We start from the raw sequence: 12,736 nt of genomic DNA, 5'->3' as shown, positions 1-12,736 counted from the left end.
ATGTGGTCTGTGAATTATATGTTAGGTATTCTGAGCTTTTGGGCTAATATCCACTTATCAGTGAGTGCATACCATGTGATTGGGTTACCTCACTCAATACTTCCTTGAGTTTGATTGAATTTAGCTGCCCAGGCCTCCCTCCCTTTCTTGAGGGTGTGACCTGTCGAGGGCGTGGCAAAAGCTTCTGGGAGAACTCTGCAAGAAAGGGAGGTGCTTCTAGGGCTTTATTAAAGCCAGTCTCTCTACCTCAGGACCATTTGCCAGTGAGCTCCAGAAGCAGAAGAAGAGGCATGGCCCTGGGAGCAGACATGAGTAAAACACAAGTTAAGAAGCATGAACACGTGAATTTAGAGAAGCCCATCCTATCTCCTTCCAAGAGAAACAGCCCTCTGAGAGTAGGGGAGACACTGGCAGGAGTTCCAAGTCCTCTAGCATGGGCAAAGAGAACACCTGGACATGCCCAGAGTGTAAGGTTTCCAGTCAGAAGCGATCTGGACAAAAGTGGGCTCTCTCCTCCTGCAGACCCCACAAGAGAAGCAGCAAGCTGGAAGAGAAGAGGAGGGACAGATCATCTCCCTCCAGAGAAAGAGGAAGAGACAAGCTCGGTTGCACCCACAGAAGAGATTCCTGCACACAAAACTGCATATAAAGGACCAAAAGCCCCACCCACGATCTCCTGCTAGGACTCTGAAAAGCAGACACTCTGGAGACAGCCAAGGTGCACCATACAACTCTGACAAGAGGTGCAGACAGTCTTCTCCAGAAGCCAGCTCATCACCAACATTCTCACACCTCATGTTCAGAGTCTTCACCAATGTGGGTGTCTTGCAGGTGGCCCTGGACAGCTTTCAAGCCCCCCCGGAGGTGCCTTCATGCATATGCCCTCGAGCAGCACGGAGCCCACGGTCGCCCAGCGTGCCTGGCTCACTTGGCAACTGTCTCACGCAGGAGCCACGCTACACTGGGCGCTTCAGACAGTCAGTTCCATCTTGACTGCGCAGGCCAGTCTTCCCAGATATACTTGGCCCCAAGGCTATTCCTTCACTGCTGATCCTAGACCAGCGCCAACCTCCTCTCCTCCCACAAGATTCAGGCCATCCAAGTGGCACAGGGACTAGGAGACTTGGCATCTCCCAAGCCTTCTGTGGAAGCAAGAAGCATCCTGGGCTGAGCACAGCAGGCCAGAGAGACCAGGAGGCAGGCCTTGAGTCCAGTGAGCACCAAATCATCTGACACTCCGGAGGACCTCAACCTCAGAGCCCCGGGAATCTCAAGTCAACAAACACAGGATCTGACAGTGAAGAAAACCTGGGAAGACTCACTGGGGAACTTGGACTGTTGAAACCTTTCACTGATGTTGGGGGTTGGATCACCAACCAAAGAGTATACATGGAAGGAACCATGGCTCCAGCTGCATATGTGACAGAGCGTGGCCTTGTCAGACATCAGTGAGGAGAGACCCTTGGGCCTGAGGGTGCTCGATGCCAGGGTGGGAAGACAGTAGTGGGTGGGTGGGGAGGGTGAGGAGGGGGAGAGGAGAACCCTCATAGAAGGAGCAGGGATGGGAGAGGGGATAACATTTGAAATGTAAATAAAGAAAATATCCAATAAAAGAACAGAAAAATAGTCTTCAAAGAGTTATATTTTTGGAAAATGTGGGTATAAATTACGGTTTGGCTTCTTTTAGAACAGAGAAAAATTCAGATATGGGAAGATAATAATGGCGATTTAGTCCATGAGATATTGAAAGAACAAAATAGCGTGTTTTACAGATTCAACGATCAAACTAACAAAGAGCCATTATGGAATAGCTATACTAACGTTAATATATCACATTGACGCTTTTCCAAAATACAAAATATAATTTTAGTGTTTGAAAAAGTGGGTCTATAGAAATATTTTGATAATGTCATTCCAAATGAAGGAGATAATATCAAAAATCATGCTTTAATATATAAATCTTGTTCTATGTAAATGAATGGTGTTGATATAAATATTCATGAATAATAGAGATACCGAAGTAAAGAATGTAATACAATATGAATGAAAAATATTGCATATTTGGTATGAGGTTAAAATACAAACATTTATTTAAATATTAGTAACTGCTATTACTAGTGGAGAAATAAATTATAATTTTTCTTGCATCTCCAAGTGATTACTAATACACAATTTCCTTAAGTTTCTAAATCACATTTTTTTCTATTTTTCTAAGAAGAAATATTACATTAATCTGTTAGAAGCTTTAGAAAATTTAGATTGAAAAATGAAAATTCAATTCAGTATTGAAATTTAGCTATTACAGTATCACATTAGTTCATGTCACACACACACAAACACACATATCTTAGTTTTGCAGTGTTGAAAATAACAAAATTGAAAGCAAAAGTATCTACTTCAGAGTGAATTTTAAATCCTAACTCATATGTTCTCTTATCCTATTTGATTAGCGTTTTGAAATTATTAGTGCCTCACAATATTCAAAATAAAACTAATTATACATATAATTTCCATAAGTTAGACATAAATTTATTAGCATGTATGAAATTTGGACTTATGAAGCACCATGATTGGTTCTAAATGTTTCACTAAATAGTCAAGGGATTTTAAGCAAAGAGACTGTCATTTTCATTAACAGAAAACAAATTGTTAAACAAGTCATTCTCTACTTATTTCACATGGATTTTATATGAAAGAGGCAACATGATGTATTCAGGTTCCTCGACAGTGTGTGTTATGCAAACCTTTTGACAATGAAATAGATGACCACAGGGAAGCAAAGAAAACAATCAGTAAATTCTATTGAAAGTTGAAACAAATAATTAAGTAGCATGTGAGAGATTCCAAATAAACTAATTTTCTTTCCTTTGGGCTTAATTAATGTCTCATACACATGTGCTTCTAATAATCACTAACAAATTAGTTTACCTCCTCCCTAATGGCTTGGAGAACATAGACGGTTTGATCAAATACCTCATTAGTAAATTTTAAATTGTTCTTATTTTACCAGAGTGTGCTATCAACTCAACATAAGTAGCCTGTGAATTGACTAGATCCTGTCACTATAGATATGATCTGAAACACAAACATGTTGCATTGAATAAATGGTGTAAACATATACAACATAATGCATAATTGGGGATGACGACAGTGACTGTAACCATTGCAAAAAATAGTAAATTGAAAATGTTATAGTAATCTCCAAGCAGTTGAGTAGTCGTTATCTCTGTGCCTTTGGCAAGCAAGACTGAAAAACTAATTAGTTCACTGCATTCTTTCTTGTCAATAAAAGTCACAGGTGGTTTTACTCTGTTCTCTCTGGTCTCTTAATCAGAAATGTTCTTAGAGCTCTTAACAACCTGTGTGTAAATGTTTGCATATTTTAATTATTGAGGAACTAAGATCGAAATGTACCGGGCAGATGAGGAACAGGGTCCAGAGTCCCTCCCTCCATCATTTCCATTTGAGTCTACAGTCTCTAACACTTGACCTTTATTTTTTTTGGGGGGGGTAATCTTCTCTGTCCAACAAATCCAGCACTTTCTCTGATACCCTAAAATTATTTTGGAAGGGGACCATTTATTTCCTACATCCTGTTTCCATCTTAATAGCCCTAATAATTTTGAGAGGCTGAAAGTTTCTTTAATTTCTTCATGGCCAATCAGACACAAATTATGTATGCTTCATTTTCTGCATAATGAACAGGGTCAAAGAAAGAAGCCTAAACATTGCAAAAATATGTGTTCCCATTTAGGGACTTCTACAGAAAAATAAACACCCAAATAAATTTAAATATATTGTAAATGAAGTCTTCATTTCATTTTAGTATAATTTTTGCAATATTTTATATATCTTACGATAATTTTATGTAACATAAAACTATGATACACCTTATTGCAACAAGCACTACATGAATTTGGCAGGTTAGCTCAGTTGGTTAGAGTGTGGTGCTAATAATGCCAAGGTTGTGGGTTCTATCCTCTTATGGGCCAGTTGTGGAATCTTTAGTTTTTAAATCTTTTAAAGCCAGAAGTCGGTTTGCTCAGAATCCAAAGTTTAAAATTCCTTGAAGGAAGTCACTAGTTAAAAAGATGAGTGCAGTGCACTCCTTAAATTCCAGCACTCAAAAGGCAGAGTCAGGCAGATCTTCAAGTTCCAGGGCAGACAAGTCTGCATGCATAGTGAGATTCCAATCTTTCTTTGCAGGTGGTGGTGACACACGCCTTTAATCCCAGCACTTGGGAAGCAGAGGCAGGTGGATTTCTGAGTTCGAGGTCAGCCTGCTCTACAAAGTGAGTTCAGGATAGCCAGGGCTACACAGAGAAACCCTGTCTCAAAAAAACCCCAAAAAACAAAAAACAAAAAAACCCAAAAAACAAACAAACAAAAAACATGACATGAAACTCTTGTATTCATTTTTCTATCAATTACAGCATGTGTTTCACACCCTGTCAACTTACGCATAAAAGCAATGTATCTCTATAAAATAATAATTGTTTATAAAAGAAGTGAATAAAATATACGGACCCTATTTGTATTAAATTAATACTTGTCCACCTACAAATAGATCATTTAACTCATGTGATTTGATTGATTGTAATGAAGTACTTTTGACAAAATATTTACGGGAGTTCTTTTTCCATAGCTCTAATTATACAATCAGTGCTCTTTAAACAGAGTGGCAGCAAGATTTCTTAATTTGATGTGCTTAAATTTTCCCCAGAATTGCCATCAAATATTCTGTCATGTCTTTAAATCTACATTATAAATTTAAGAACACATCCCATAACCTTTGTCTGCTTATTTCGAACCATTGTATTGCCTAAAGACACAACAGTTAAAACTGATGTTACTGTAGTTTGTCTGGAAGGCTTACAGATCAGATAACAGCACAAAGAGTGAAGTTCTCTGTTTAAATCATTAAATTTTCCGTGAGATGAGACCTGAGCTATTGAATCTAGTATACATATATCATTGGTGATATCTTTAAAATCCCTATTGTTTCTTAGTGTCTCTTTTGAATCAAATTTTTCAGGTACTCTAAACTACTTGAGTGCTGCAGAGTTACCACTATATTAACATACTGAGTTGATTATGTGGGACTGAGGAATACATATTTTGTAGAAATATATGTGTAGAAAATATATATTGGGGTGCCATGCCACCTGGTAGGAACTTGACATTGACCAAGGTGAAATTCCTCCCCCAGCCTTGGAGCAGGAATTCCTGTGCTAGCCCTAATCCCCTCCACCTAGGGTGGAGCACTCAGACCAAGGTGAAGCCCATTGTTCCCTGAGGCACCAGCCACCTGGGGAGCAAGCAAACCAGTTCTGCAGACCTGTTTCCAGCCTTGGTTCTTCCCCTGTCTATATAAATTTGGAGACCTCCATTAAATTTTGAGCTTTGAGCAGGAAATCTTGTCTTGGCTCCATGTTTCTCTGGTTCCCATCCCCAGCTTTCTGCGCTAACCCATTCAATGTAGCTGTGGGTGGCTACAATTTTCTGCTTTGAAATATGAGCTTCTCAATCAAAATGAAATAGGAAACAGTTTATAGGAAGTACCAGTATATCTGATAATTAATAAATTAAGGCTCTAATCAGAATTGAAGCACATTCATTATCAAATTAGGTATTACATACAGAGCAGCATTTAAAATATTAAATACAAGAAACTTAAAATTAGCCACTGGGAGTCATGTTAGTGTAATATTATACTATTGATATGCATATAAATGCATATAGAAAAGTAAGATTCTCTTGGAAAAATAAGTAAAATCAAAATAAGTAAAATGTAAATATACTTTTAACAGTTAATTTTACTTACTTTTGTATCTTATTTTTATTGAGATCACATTATTGGCTATGGTGTTGGGTGATTTATCTGTTATCATTTGCCAAATGTTCATAGCAAGTACTGTATGTGTTTTTAACAAATAATACTGGTTGTTGCTTACTCTTGATGTGGAACTTGGATGGAGAACTTAGGAGATCAGGTGTATTTGGGTATGTCCTTGAGGGTGTTTACAGAGATTGACTCAAGTATGGCCTTGAATATGGCAGCACTGTGAAATGTGTTAGGAACATGGACTCAATAAAAAAGGAAGCAACAGGAAGACTATGATCCAAGGCATGTTTCATTTCTGCTGCATACCTACCCTGCTATTAAGAGCTCTTATCTGGCATGTTGTTCTCCACCATGCTGTTTCTTTACCACCAGAGTCATAAAAATGTGGAACTGGCCATCCATGCACCGGAGTTAATATTTGGTATTCTTTCTCTGATATATTGTTACAATACTGAAAGGTTTGACTTGATCATATCATTACTAGGCTGTTCATTACTGAGCAAGGACAAACAGTTTCTCCAAGACTGCCCACTTCAGGAGAAAGGTAGATGACTCATAGTTACTGGTCTGAGACTTTATCACACCTAACTAAGTACTTAAAAGTTGGAATTAAGTACAAGTACAAATTGCATTTTAAATACATAAGTAAAAAAAATACAGATTATATAATAATATTTTAGGATTTTGATTATGTATTGAGGTAAAATTTCTGAGATATACTTATTTTAAGTAAAAATTCATGAACACACTTAGCTAATTCTACTTTAGGAGATGTTGGTGGTTAATATATATTATTTCGCTCTTGTATATATTGTCTCTGTATAAATTTAATATCATTATGCACTCTTTTACCTGTCTCAACAATCTTAAATTCTTAAAAAGCAGTGATTGTGAAAGGACAGAAAATACAGCCTAGCTCTCTAATGATCCCAAGAAGTCAGAAGTTTAAAATGCTATCTTGCTCCAAAGAAGCTCTAACTCCAGCCTTCTAAGGAGTCCCAAACACTTCATATTCCAGAGCCTGCTCTTTGTGCTCTTTGTTAGAAACTAGGTAAAAGGTCACATTCCAGAGCCCGCCCTTTGTTAAGAGCTAGGCAAAAAGGCCTTGACACTCAAACACGTGGTTGTTCACAAAACCCCTGTAAGGTAACAGGAAATGAGCTAATTATCTGCTTATCTTGCTTCTGCAAACTGCTTACACCATTACCCCTATCTAGGAATTCACACAGCTATAGACCTCCAAGAAAATAGGAAACTCTTTGGACCATGGAGCGTGGGCTCTGATAATTTAAACTGATTGGCCTAAAATCTATGGAGTGGTACAAATCGATTGGCTTGCACTACGCAGGCTCTCGATGCTAAGGAATGATTGCTTTGTGATTCGCGGGCTTTGTTGTAAACTTATAAAAAGCTGTCGCAGTTCTGAACTCTTGGTCCACAGTCTCTACCCCTGTGTGGTGTACGGCTGTGGAACCCAGAGTTCTGGAATAAAAATCCTCTTGCTTATTGCATCAAGACCGTTTCTCACGAGTGATATGGGTATTGCCTTCCAAGGCGTGGGGCGCTGGGGTGCCCTCGGTTTTTTCGGATCTTACAATTGTGGTTCACTTATGTATTGTACTCATTGGAGAATACAACTCTTTTTCTTTTTTTCTTCACTGGCCATATAATATTCTACTTATAATAGGACAATCCTGTTTTTTTGTGAACAACCATGTGTTTGAGTGTCAGCAATCTGATTTCTTAAATGATTTGTCCATAAGTGATCCAGTGACTAAAAGTCATTTGCCATTTTTTTTTAATACATAACACCTGTTGAGAGAATTTTGGGAAAGTTGATCATTTGTTATGGTAAAATGGGATCATGAAAACTGTGGAGGCAGAGAATCCATTTTCACTGATTGGAATACGTTGCTAGGATATAATCCCTGCAGCTGTGACTAACACCGCTCTGCATCACAATACATCTAGCTCAGCTGACACACTAAAGATGAAAGGAACCTGGGCTCCTGTATCATTAGTTATTTAGCAACTTCATCAGCTACCCTACTGCCGCACTTACTGCTGTGTTAGATAACTAATTAGTTTAAGAATTTTGACATGTACTCCATTTTGTAAACTATGAATTGCAAACATATTCTGAGTGATATAAATAACCTCTTTTTTTTGTTTTTTGTTTTCTGTTTTTGTTTTTGTTTTTGTTTTGTTCAGAGACAGGGTTTCTCTGTGTAGCCCTGGCTGTCCTGGAACTCACTCTGTAGACCAGTCTGGCCTTGAACTCAGAAATCTGCTTGCCTCTGCCTCCCAAGTACTCAGATTAAAGGCGTGCACCACCACTGCCCAATTTAAATAGCCTCTTTGAAGACAGAATACTTCTTAGAGAGAATGCAGTGAGGGCATCATTACTATGCTCCTTGGATCATTTTTGATAGATAAAGTATAATTAAATAATATAATTATACTAATTAAATAATAAAGAGAAGGGATCTACTGATACAGAATTAAATCTCATATAAGCAGTCACCTCTTGGTGCCTTGAGCTATGTTCCCAAAGACAAAATACATACATTGACTAGAAAAAGAAAAATCAAGGTAGACAAGAGCTTTTGTGTAATATACTTGGAAATTTATCTCCTGTTTTATCTCTTCAATTGGTCATACTTTTCAGAATTATTTTAGTAATCAAGAATGTCTGACCAGGCGGTGGTGCATGCCTTTAATCCCAGCACTTGGGAGGCAGATGCCAGACTGGTCTACAGAGTGCGTTCCAGGACAGTCAGAGACACACAGAGAAACCCTGTCTCGAAATACCAAAAAAAAAAAAAAAAAAAAAAAAAAAAAAAAAAAAAAAGAAAGAAAGAAAGAAAGAAAGAAAGAAAAAAAGAAAGAAAGAAAAAGAAAGAATGTCTGTTAGCACTCCAAATAAACTTGACAATCATATTAATCATAATACAATTTAGAAATGTTAAAAACATATTTTTTTTAGAGAAGTCTATTTTATAACTTGTATTTACTCTTCTGTAAATCACTGTTCATAGCTCAGCATAATCAGCAAACCTTCAAGCACTTAGCACATTTGTTCATAAAGTAAGCATTTGGCACTTTTTGTAAGGAGAAAATGGCACTTGACCATTTTAAGAATGTTATTATTTTAAGTAGTAGAGTCATTTTGAAAAGAGAATGTTGGAGGAAATTTTTTAAGTGTGCGTGTGTTTAGCATGTAGACTAGAATAGTAAAGTTAAATGTCTTGTTCTACATCCTAATCTGGATGTTAGTGCCTGTTAAAGAAGAATTATTACAAAATTTAATAGAAATTTTTAAGAATATTTTGAGATTAAAGCCAAATGATTTGTAATGAGGTGTTTTGGGAATTATATAAATATCCTTAGTGCTTTGGTACATGGGAGTCACTGATATCATGTGATCCACAGGCATACAGTTCCAAAAGTCCTTTAAGAAGAACATCTATAAGCACTCCCATTTAGTGACAGATTTCTGTTGTAATATAGCTGATGGTTGAGATCACCAAGAGGAAGAAATCAGAGAGAAAAGTAAGAAAGATAAAAGAGCTTACGAAGAGTAACCATAGAAATAGAAGGAATGATGATGATAGCATAACAGCCAAGATCAAACTTTCATAGCAATTACAACATCAATAATACATCAAAACAATTCAACAGAGGCTTCAAAATGTTAGGACTTTAACTTAGGCATCAGGGTACTGGACACACACATTCCCTCAAAATATCACTGAGTCTTTGGCATCAGTGTTCCTGTCTCATGCATTAAAGAATAAAATTTGCAGATCACATATGATGCATTTTAGAAAGAAGTTTCTTTATGGATTTATGTAGGTTAGTGCTTAAGGTAAAAAAGTAGGCAGAGTTTCTATATAGCAGGAGTGGTTTGCAGAAAATAGAGTACCATTGATGATCCCCTTCTTAGATTCAGAAAGGCTTTATTGGATAAAAAACTGCTTAATCCAGTCAGTCCATCCACAATGTGATATCCAAGTGATATTTAGTTCTGAGCATGTCCTAACAGAGTTCCTATGTGGGAATGCTCATTTGGGCAAAGAGAGTGAGAGTAAGAAACTAAACTATCCTTTTAGAATCCTTGACCCATTATCAGAGTAGACCCATTAATATTTGGCATTAATACTTCTATCATTTGATCTTTATCAAATACTGAATAGTTGAAGAATCTAAGATAATTTCACATTTTGGCCAAAAATACCCACTATTTATTCTAGAATTCCACAATGACTGACAAATTCTGTCGCATCTCCTGCACTCACCATAATCCTGCTTATATGTGTAAATATGGAGATTGTGCCAATAAATTAGATACCTGGAAGTGAATGCCAATTGGGATAAATGGGATGACAGCAGACAGCAGTATTTACAGAATACTTCAATCTTGACTTTTATGTATGGATGCTAGATGTTTCCCTAATTGAATTCAGCAATCAGACCTTATTCTATGCACATAACGTGCTGTATAAAACCAATACATTCACAAGGACTGTGGAGTTTTGTGGAAGTGGTTTTGGGCTAAGGACAACAGCTGCATCTCTCAAATTCTTTTCTCATTCGTCCCAGATCTAACTCAAGCTCTGGCAACAACATAATCAGAAGGGCCAAGAACATGGCCTTAGATCCTAATCTCTCAGCTTACTTTTATGGAAGAGAAGCGCACTAATATATATATAATTTTGTTCATTTGTTTGATTATTTCTCTTAACTACTTTGAACAGACACCTTAGTGAATTGTTAGTCTTTGGTATCTACACTGTGTTAAGCACAGAGATAGCCTAGAGTATACAGTTGCAGGTGAAACAAAACAACAAATCAAAACCAACAACAATAATAATAACAGCAACAACAACAAAGTCTGAAAACAAAACAAATGATTCTTCCAGAATGTGAAATTATTGGTGGGTAAATACATACATATTAGAATGCATTGAGTGTATTCTGAGTCACTTGGAAGCTGTGGTTATTAAAGAAAAATTATGAGAAGCCAGCCTAGGGTAGAGGTCAAGCTCAGAAGAAACCATGTTAAGTGGAAGGACCCTTTACATCAAAGCTCACTGCTCTAATATTTTCATTTTGTGCATCACAGTATCTTCACTAAGGATAATCTTGAAAGAATCATGGATGAAGGCTTCTCATCCATCATTTAAATGTGCCTGTTCCAGAGAAAAATCTCCATCTTCAAACATGCGCCTGAGAACGCTCTGCATCTGTCCTTACTAGGGCAGACTAATTCAACAAAGTTGGCTGGCCTCTCTCTATTTTCTTTAAATAAATTTTGGATTTGTAGCTTTGTAGATCTCATAAAAATCCCATTCTTGTTCTAAATGTATATACATTTAAATGTTTTTTTTTTATTTAAGTGAAAGGAATACACAAAATACTGCTAAAATTTGTCTAATGAGAAAATGCACATGAATAAAATTGTATTGGAACACTTTTTTAACTTTAAATAAAATTTAATTCATACAGCAAATGTACCTTGACAATCACAATAACTTTTTTTTACTAACCATTGTGCCTTTTGCATGGATTCCTGTGAGTGTGTGTGTGTGTTGTGTATGTGGTGTGTGTGTGTGTGTGGTGTATGTGGTGTGTGTGTGTGTGTGTGTGTGTGTGTGTGTGTTGTGTATGTGGTGTGTGTGGTGTGTGTGTATGGTGTGTGTATGGGTGTGCGTATGTGTGTGGTGTGTGTGTGTGTGTGTGCTGTGTGTGTGTATGGTGTGTGTGTGTGTGTTTGGATTGGATATTTATAAGAAAAGCTGGGTTATTTAATGTATTCTGAACTTAACTATTTGCTTTCTACCAACAATACAACAATATTGTATTCCTTTTTTCTATCTTTCTCAACCTTCCTCTAATCTTCTATGATGTTCTCTGTCTTTTATTCCTATCTGCCTTTCTCTCACACAACAAACATATAAATATCCACTCAGCTGTTATATTTGTTAGTATACAAAAAAATATAATTGGGTTTGTCGAAGGGTCTCACAGTTGGTTCACTGCTCTATTTGATACCTGTTTTGGCTATGGTTTTGAATTGAAACTATGTAAGTTTATTTTAATCCTAAAGTAAAACATTCTATAGGGCTTCATGCTACAGATGAATACAGGGAAAGAATTCTGGTTGAGACAACTTAATACATAAGCAGAAGAAGTCCTAATAACTGCATAAATTAATAAGCCAGTGACTTCATTCCTAAGTAAGATGATGTATCAAAGAGCTATTAGTTATTTAGAAAAATAAGGAGGAAAAACTGAATAGAACCTCATAGACAAACACTCATAATTCTGACACAGGTATGTGAATTAAAAGAAATTTTAAAAAAGCAACCCAAATTTGATTAATAAACTTGAAAAGTTATGAAATGAAGATATTTCTACTCAACCAGAGCAATTATTGCAAGCAAGGAGCAATTAGAGAACAGAGAAGGATTCAAGAAAATGCAAATTGAGAAAATGAAAATTATTGGTGGTGTGTGAGAACTGAAAGCAAAAATATAAGCATTTGCAAATTATGAAATATAAGAGGTAGATGTACTGTCATAAGGCATAGATATTCTAGGAAATGAAACCTAAAGTGCAGTATTGAAATATATATGAAATATTAAATGTCTTTTCCTTAAAAAATTAAAGCAAACTATGACTTTGTTTTGTTTAATTTAAATAAGTTGTTCTAGCTAGAACTAAACCCCTGAGAGAAATCTTCATTCCTTGCCAGTGCCCACAAGTAGCTAATGTTCTGGCATGGTACAAGTATGTGTCACCATAAATAGCTCTGATAGTGTGTTTAATTCCTTCTGAAACTTCATACATTAGGGCTCTGTACAGCTTCCAACATTCCCATCTTCCAAG

The 12,736-nt window shown here is 36.6% G+C and overlaps 1 pseudogene; it reads left to right on the top strand.

The window, feature by feature from the left end:
• The first annotated feature begins 290 nt into the window (after positions 1 to 290).
• Positions 291 to 1,171, top strand: LOC127671051 (uncharacterized; annotated as a pseudogene).
• Positions 1,172 to 12,736: the final 11,565 nt, after the last annotated feature.

Source organism: Apodemus sylvaticus, chromosome 20 (assembly GCF_947179515.1).
Source record: "Apodemus sylvaticus chromosome 20, mApoSyl1.1, whole genome shotgun sequence".
NCBI lineage: Eukaryota > Metazoa > Chordata > Mammalia > Rodentia > Muridae > Apodemus > Apodemus sylvaticus.
This window is presented reverse-complemented; position numbering and strand designations above follow the sequence as displayed.